This window comes from Primulina huaijiensis, chromosome 18 (assembly GCF_012295235.1).
Source record: "Primulina huaijiensis isolate GDHJ02 chromosome 18, ASM1229523v2, whole genome shotgun sequence".
In the NCBI taxonomy this organism is placed as follows: domain Eukaryota; kingdom Viridiplantae; phylum Streptophyta; class Magnoliopsida; order Lamiales; family Gesneriaceae; genus Primulina; species Primulina huaijiensis.
Genome location: NC_133323.1, coordinates 15,246,611 through 15,255,446, shown reverse-complemented (window position 1 = coordinate 15,255,446; position 8,836 = coordinate 15,246,611). Strand labels below are relative to the sequence as shown.

At 38.7% G+C, this 8,836-nt stretch overlaps 1 long non-coding RNA gene across 1 annotated transcript; it reads left to right on the top strand.

The window, feature by feature from the left end:
* The first annotated feature begins 467 nt into the window (after positions 1 to 467).
* LOC140965222 (uncharacterized) lies at positions 468 to 6,753 on the top strand. The gene is made up of 3 exons (XR_012172992.1): positions 468 to 594; positions 1,547 to 1,787; positions 6,397 to 6,753. It is a non-coding gene; the product is annotated as an uncharacterized lncRNA (long non-coding RNA).
* The last annotated feature ends 2,083 nt before the right edge of the window (positions 6,754 to 8,836 follow it).

Sequence of the window (8,836 nt, the reverse complement as noted above, 5' to 3'; positions counted from 1 at the left end):
TCTAGGTTTTGAAGTCTTGTTCGAATATCTTTTAATATTTCAAGAATTTTTCCCTGGTTTTCAAGGATTTTTTTTCCACATTTTGTCGTACATTATACAATATATTGCCATAATTTTATACTGTCTTTTGAATTTATCTAAGATCTCATGAAAGTTTAGAGGAATCCGGTACTATTTCTAGGAACATGTTATTTTAAATCATAAGTTTACCTTAGGTCTCTGATAAGTTTCCTTTTTTATTGATATCTAACATTGTTTATGTAATAACCTGAATCCTTATTTTGAATGAAGTATTAATTAAGAGATAATAAAAGAGTTGTTAATTAAGTATTAGACAAATGAGATTCTGACACGTGGCAGATAAGATTGATTCGAATTTCGGAAATTGTTCGGATGAAACCTATAAATAGAAGCTGAATTCTTTTGTTTCCTACACCGCATCATTCAGAGAGAGAGTTATAGCCTTATATCTTAGGTTTTCTAGCCAATTTCTAGGGTATTTTGGTATCGGGAAGTTTCGGAGCTAGTGTCGACTCGAGGAGGAGTCGGTGTACTGATATCGAGAAATATTCAACGGGCTGACGACAGACGTAAGTATAATCTTAAAGCTTTTACGAAGAACTTTGTAGCATGTTTGGTAATTCAGGATCTGGTTTGATAGTGATTTCATTATGTTGGTATTGTCTAGGTTCAGAGCTTTCTGTCAAGTTGTTTTAGTGAGGTACGTGATGTACTGACTGAGATATCCAAGCGTAGTATACACACTTATATGCTGCATATTTTTATGTTGCATGATACATGTTTTACAGTTTTGTCATATTATGCATGACATATCATGTTGAGCCTGATATCTTTTGATATATACCTCGTTTGTTGGGGCGGCTCAGCCCTATTCTGTATTGTGGACGATGGGGCATCGAGAACTACAGTGTCTGACGAGACCCGCAGGCTCTAATGACCTGGACATTGTTGGTCCACGTCTTGATGATGAGTGTGGGAGCCAAAACATGCCTAGGGCAGATCAGAGACTACACACTCAGGTGCCTCTAGACTGAGCATGAATTTCTTGACTTGATCCTTGATATCCGTGCATATTACATTTTCGCATGCATCTTATCAATTTTTATACTTGTACATTCTCGTATTGGGCGATTGTCACTCTCGTCCTTTTTTCATCTTGGGCACCCCATTCCATGAGACAGGTTTTTGGTTGGACGGTTCGGACGACCAGGGCAGTTGCTAGAGCAGTTGGGTTTTCGGTGGTGATCCAGCGGAGGTTTTATATGGTTTATCGTTTTCTTGTTCAGAATTATGTTTAAGACTTCTGTTATTTGTTATGTTTTCGTTTGGGTTTTAAGATGACTAAGTTATTTGGTTCCCGCTATTTAATTGTTGTTATTAAGTTTAATGTTGCATGTTTAATAGTCTGTTTAGTAGTGGCTCGGGTAAGGGCGCTACATTTGGTGGTATCAGAGCATGTAAAGATTTTTGGGACATTAGAAATTCTGTTTTGAGTATTTAGAGGTTGATTTTGGTTTCTTTTCAGATAACAGGAGATGGAAGCAGTCACGGAAGTGTGGGACATGGCCGTTATGGCTACGATGAGGCTGGCCGAGAACATCCTCGTAGATATCACGGCGGAAGGCGTCACCGAGATCATGATGAAAGGAGACGTAGGAACCGTGTCAAAATTGTGGATTTCATGAAGATTGGACCTCCACCTTTGACCGGAGATGAGAATGCTGATGTTGCTGAGGCTTGGATCGATATCATGGAGCAGTGTTTTTGTGACGCACCGTACATTTTGTACTTAAAATTTGCGGAAGAATTAAAAATTTTCTTAAATCTAAACATCAATACGGTCGTCAACTCATCGTTCATAAAAATATCTTTGGAATCATCCATCACCAATAAAAATGTTGTTAAAAGAGAAGCTTGTTCAACACATCTCGCATCAAAACATAAAATCAGAGAAAATTTAAACTTGCATAAAAATTTTAAAAATGATGTGGGCGGTCCTCGGGTTTAGCCTTCCGCTCAGTACAAGCCTGCTCCTTGGTCGCCACCTCCTGTCGCCTCATAGACATCCTCACCTGAATCGATCAAGTCTAGTGAGTCTAAAGACTCAACACGTATAAACTGGAATAGAAAGTAATACATAATAAAACCACATGCAAATTTAAAATAGGACATACGTACTTAAAACTTGAACTTGCAAAATGAACTTGAACATACGTACGTACATAATTAGACGTGCCATAACTTAAACTTTGCATAAACATGCTGCATACTTGAACATACATAACTTCATCATTTTGCGTAGAGATATGTTTCAAAGCAAGTGACCCATAACATAACCGCCTGATCAGACTAACCACAGTACTGGGATGACAGGGAAGTATCCACTGCCACATACATGAGATCCCCGTTCATAATTTAACGGGATGATTGGTCCACGTTTATAATTTAACTCTTTCCAATCTCGATCTAAACCCGTTCATAATTTAACGGGCGGATTGGTCGCCGTTCATAATTTAACGCTTTCCAATCCTAAACATAATTTGGTCACAAGACATTTAGCATACCTCAAAAACTTAAAATATTTTCTTGCACGTCATACAACTTACTTGGCGTTGAGGGATTCGTTGGACTTCGATCGGTGTCGTTGCTGCAACATACTAACGTGAATTCATAAACTTAACGGGTGTAACTCAAAAGTAACAATCAAGCTTACCCACGAGTTCATACATTGCCTTAGGACGTTCTAAAATTCTCGTAACTCGACATTGTTACACATTGCACTAAACCAAGACATCAAACCTCAAAGCATACCATTATTTTTCCCAAAACTCAAGTACACGGACCCCGTGCCCTGGTCCGTGCGGGGGTCCGTGTGGCCTCGATTTTTCTGAACCTGCGAGGAAAACTTACACAATGTCTATTCTCCCAATCGAACAACTCATGGAACGAAATTTAACACCTTGAGACCATCTTAAGACACCAAATCATTGAACTAAACTCGTACGAACGCCCAAAAAAATAACGACGTCCAACCTACGACACACACCACCCGAAACATGAAAGCTTGACACCCCATCGCTTCCTACGACTTCTAACGAATTAAAGGGCCTAAAGACCTGAAACGAAACCTCAAAAGTACTCCAAACATCATTACCAATGTGCCTTTACGCAGCAACGATCACCCGTCGATCCCCAACGAAGCCTGCAACAATTAACTTCAAGAACACAATTTACGTAAGAGTCGCAGTTTGAGCAGTCCCACGAAAAACGCCATAACTCACTCAATTTTTGTCCAAAACGAATTTTATATCAAATCGAAGGTATCAAAAAGTTCTACGTTTTTTGCATTGAAATTTTTCCCAAAACCTTGACCGACAATTCGCAGTTTTAAGAAGAACAGTAAAAACGTGATTTAGATCTAAAAATTTTCCTTCAAAATCGATGCAATCAATTATCCACTCAAACTATGAACATCATACATGAATTTTACGCATAAAATAACGCAACGCATAATATGACATGATAGACGCAGCAAAAGAGATATTATACGTGCCTTTTGATATTTAAAAATACCGATACGACGATACCGAAGCGGAGACGGTGCGAGGCTCAATCCGGGACGATTGTGGCGCTAAAATTTTGCAATAAAACACACGAGAACTTGCTGGAAAATCGAATGGAAGAGGCGGCTGCTTTTCTTGCCAAGAACCCTAGTTTTCTTTCAATTAAAATCTGAGAATGAATTGTGTAGTGTGTGTTGTGTTGTGTGTGTTTCATGCTTTCTAGTGTGTAGAATGTGTGTGTTTGTGTGCGTGTGTTAGTAATTAATTTAGGGGAAATTATTGCTTAATTCAATAATTAACAAGCTAATTTAAAGTGTTAATTCTCCCCTAATTAATAAAATCCCTCAATTTAAAATCACTTGCACAAGTGATAATTTCTTAAAAGTTTTAAACTCATAAATTTACTAAATAAATAATTTAGGCTTTCAAAATGCTAAAACTACAAAAAACATTTAACTCTGCCCCAATCCTAACTTAAAATAAAATACCACATTTTAAATTACAAAAATCGTCACCGGTCTTTTCCTCAATCCCGCTTCGAATGATCGCCTGAAACATGACACTCGCAAGATATTTTAACGTGCATCACCATAAACATGAATAATTTAAAATAATGCATTTAAACAAATCATGCATGGCTAAAACTCATTAAAATAAATGCATTAACAATTTAAACAAGTGCATTAACAATTTAAATAAATGCATGGGTTATACGTGTACAAAATTTGGGCACTACAGTTTTCGAGTGCTGCACTATGACGAGGATGAGAAGATGGAGGTAGCCAATTTCATGATCCAAGGAAAATCTTTGAAATGGTGAAAACATGTATCTACCATTCTAGTTCAGCAGCATGGGCGGATTCGTTGGGAACATTTCCGCCAGGCTTTCATTAATCATCACTTTCCGTCAGCTCTTCGTCAGGCGAAAGAGATGGAACTATTGACCATTAAGCAAGGAGATTCGAGCATTGAGGATTATCAAAAGCGTTTTACGGATCTGTTGTCGTACGTTCCTCACATCAGTGAGAATTCTGTAGCAAAATATTCTCACTTTTTGAATTGTTTGAACCATGAGATTTTTTTCGGGTTTCTATCTGTGACCATCATACTGCGTACGAAGGATTAGTGAATCTTTGTCGTCAAGCAGAGATCAGTATTGCTATGAGGAAGGCTATGCAAGCTAGGAAAAAAGTTCTAGTTCGTTTGGACCGAGGGGTCAGTCTTTCAAGAAGTCTGTATCTTCTTCTTCTTCCGATTCTGGAGGGGTGCACAGCTTTGGTAGGAAAAAGCTGTAATGTGGCCACTGCGGAGGCAATCACCAGACGGAGAATTGTCGAAGAATGACAGGTGCTTGTTTTAACTGTGGTAGTTTTGGTCACATGAAGAGGGATTGCCATAATTTGGAGAATGTGAGTGTAGGCGGAGGTTTTGTGACAGGGTCTTACAGTGGAAAACAGTCTGAGGCTACTGTACAACAGAAAGGTTTTCCTGCTCAAGGTTCTCGTCATGGTGGAATATCACAAGGATCTCAGCAACGCCGACGAGTTCAGGGGCAAGTGTTTGCCCTCAACCAAGAACAAGCTGAAGAGCAAAATGAGATAGTCATTGTAGGTAATTTACTTTTATGTGGTATTCGTGCATATGTATTAATTGACACTGGGGCATCGCATTCATTCATAGCATCAATGTTTGTTAAGAAGCATAAACTATCCTACGTGTTATTAGATGTTTTGATGTCGGTGTCTACACCGAAGGGACAAGAGGTTTTAGCCAAGCGAGTTGTAGTAGACTGTTTGTTAGAGTTTGAGAGAAAATACTTGTCTGCTAATTTTATGATATTGGCTATGGAAGATTTCGATTGTATGATGGGAATCGACCTATTGACTAAGTATAGAGTGACGGTAGATTGTTATCAACGTCTCGTTCAGTTTCGTCCAGAAGAAGACGAGAATTGGTTCTTCTTCGATGAGGGAGCTCGAACTCCAATGTAAGTAGTGTCTGTTGTAAAGGCACAACGGGCTTTAGCGAAAGGATGAAAAGGATACCTCATTTATGCTGTTGACGTATCAAAGGGTGTAATCGACGTGAAGAACATTACAGTGGTCGATGAATTTCTTGATGTTTTTCCCGATGAAATTCCTGGATTTCCTCCGGAGAGGAAAGTTGAAGCAGAATTAGAGTTGGTGCAGGGAACCGAAACTATCTCCAGATTGCCTTATAGATTGGCACCAACGGAGATGAAAGAGTTGAAACAACAGTTACAAGATCTTCTTGACAAATCACCAGTGTTGTTCATTAAAAAGAAGGATGGGTCTATGCGGCTTCGCATAGATTATCGAGAGTTGAACCAAGTAACAGTCAAGAATAAATATCTGTTACCATGGATTGATTATTTGTTTGATCAACTACAAGGAACTTCAGTGTACTCGAAGATCGATTTACAATCTGGGTATCATCAACGTGATATCCCTAAGACTGCATTTCGAACGAGGTATGGGCATTACGAGTTTCTAATGATGCCGTTTAGTTTGACGAATGTTCCAACAGTATTTATGGATTTGATAAACCGGGTATTCCAAGAGAATCTTGAAAAGTTTGTCGTTGTCTTTATTGATGATATACTGGTCTACTCTCGTAGCCATAAAGAGCATGCACAAAATTTAAGGACTGTGTTGCTAACCTTAAGGAATCACCAACTATATGTTAAGTTGAACAAGTGCTAGTTTTGGCTTGACAGAGTTGTCTTCTTGAGTCATGTTTTATCCAAAGATGGGATATTAGTGGATTCTAGCAAGATCGAAGCAGTGTTGAGTTGGGCACGATCGGAATCAGCTCAAGAGATAAGAAATTTTCTAGGTTTGGCAGATTATTACCGGAGATTCATCTCAGGATTTTCTCAGATTGCCAAACCATTGACACAACTGACGTGTAAGAATGTGCAGTTCGAATGGACACATGATTGTGAAAATAGTTTCAATGAACTGCGTCAACGTTTGACAACTGCACCAGTTTTAGCTCTGCCATCTGGATCAGGAGGGTACATTGTGTACACTAATGCATCACTTCAAGGACTTGGGTGTGTTTTATCTCAGAATGGTCATGTGATTGCATATGCATCCAGAAAGTTAAAGAAGCATGAAGAGAAATATCCAGTTCATGATCTGGAATTGGCAGCGATTGTGTTCGACATTATCTCTGCGGAGAGAGATTTGAGATTTTACAGATCACAAGAGTTTGAAGTATATCTTAAATCAAGCAGAGTTGAATATTTGATGAATATGGATGTGTTTTTTAAAGGATTATGATTGCGAAATCAAGTATCATCTAGGATCAGCGAATCTTACAGCAGATGCTCTTAGTCGCAAGGTGAGATTATCTGCACTTCAGACAAGTTTCATATCAAGTGTAATCAAAGATTGTTGTTCTCTGGGATTTCACTTCCGTCATAAGAAAGGAATGGAACATATTCGAGTAACGAGCATTTTATCTGAACCGACGTTGTATGCCAAAATCAGAGAAGCTTAATTTTCTGACCCTAAAGTGAAAAAGTTAGCAAGTTTAGCTAACAGAGACAACACATCTGGCTTTGCGTTCCAAACAGATGGAACCTTGTGTCTATCAGGAAGAATCGTAGTTCTAGAAGATTCTGAATTAAGAGGCGAGATTTTATCTCAAGCCCATAGGAGAGTTGAGTATCCACCTTGGAAGCATGAAAATGTATAAGGATTTGAAGACCAGGTTTTGGTGGAAAAGGTATGAAGAAAAGTGATTACCAATTTGTAGCCAAGTGTTTGGTTTGTCAGCAAGTGAAAGTTGAACATCTTCGACAAGGTGGATTACTTCAGAATCTTCCTATCCCTGAGTGGAAGTGGGATTATGTGACGATGGATTTTGTCACCCACTTGCCGTTGTTATCTAAGAATTGTGATGTCATTTGGATTGTTGTGGACCGACTGACTAAGTCAACACATTTCATTCCGTATAGTCGGGAATATATTTTCGATCGCATGGCAAGACTATACATCCAAGATATTCTTAAATATCATGGTGTTCCAACAAGTATAGTTAGTGACAGAGATCTACGCTTTACCTCAAGGTTCTGGGGAAGTTTTCAAAAAGCGTTGGGGACGACATTGAGTCTAAGTACTGCCTATCATCCAGAGACCGATGGTCAGTCTGAGAGGACTATTCAGACACTCGAGGACATGTTGCGTGCTTGTGCTTTGGATTTTGGACCAGCATGGCATGATCATCTTCCGCTTGTGGAGTTTGCATATAACAATAGCTACCACATCAGCATTGGTATAGGCTCCATTCGAAACATTATATGGTAGAGGTTGTCGTACTCTATTGTTTTGGGAGGAAGAAGGAGAACGACAAGTACAAGGACCTGAATTAGTGCAACAAGCGATTGACCGAGTGGAATTGATTAAGAAGAGAATTAAAGCTGCACAAGATCGTCAATCGAGTTAAGCGAATACCAAGTGTAGACCTCTACAGTTTCAGTCAGGGGAAAAAGTTTTCCTTAAAGTTTCACTATTCCGCATGGTGATGAGATTTGGACTCAAGGGAAAATTAGCCCCAAGATTCATCGGACCTTTTGAGATCTTGGAATGTGTTGGAAATTTGGCATATCTATTGGCTTTGCCGCCGTATCTGTCCAACATTCATAATGTCTTTCATGTATTGTTGCTACGACGGTATGTTGCAGATGAATCGCACGTTCTTGGTCCTAAAGATGTTCAACCTGAAGAAGACTTGACTTATGTTGAGCAGCCGCTTTTAATCCTGGGTAGGAAAGAGAAAAAGCTTAGAAACAAGACCATTCCACTTGTTCTAGTGCAATGGCAACGCCGAGGTACTGCAGAGGCGACTTTGGAGTTAGAGAGTCGTATGCGCTCAGAGTATCCACATTTTTTTTGAGTTGTATCTTTGTAATCATGAGTTGCATTTTTATTCAGTTGTATTGTACTTCAGTTCTGATTTCGAGGACGAAATATTTATAAAGAGGGGAGGATGTAATAACTCGAATCCTTATTTTGAATGATGTATTAATTAAGAGATAATTAATATCTTAGGTTTTCTAGTCAGTTTCTAGGGTATTCGTATCCGTATCCAAGTAAACATGATCGTAGGTGTAAGGTTCAAAATTAATACGACGTAATTCAACTGCATGCAAATCTAGAAAATACGAAAATAAGTAATAAATTGATTTAGTTGCTAAATTATTTGTGTGACATGCATGATTTTAT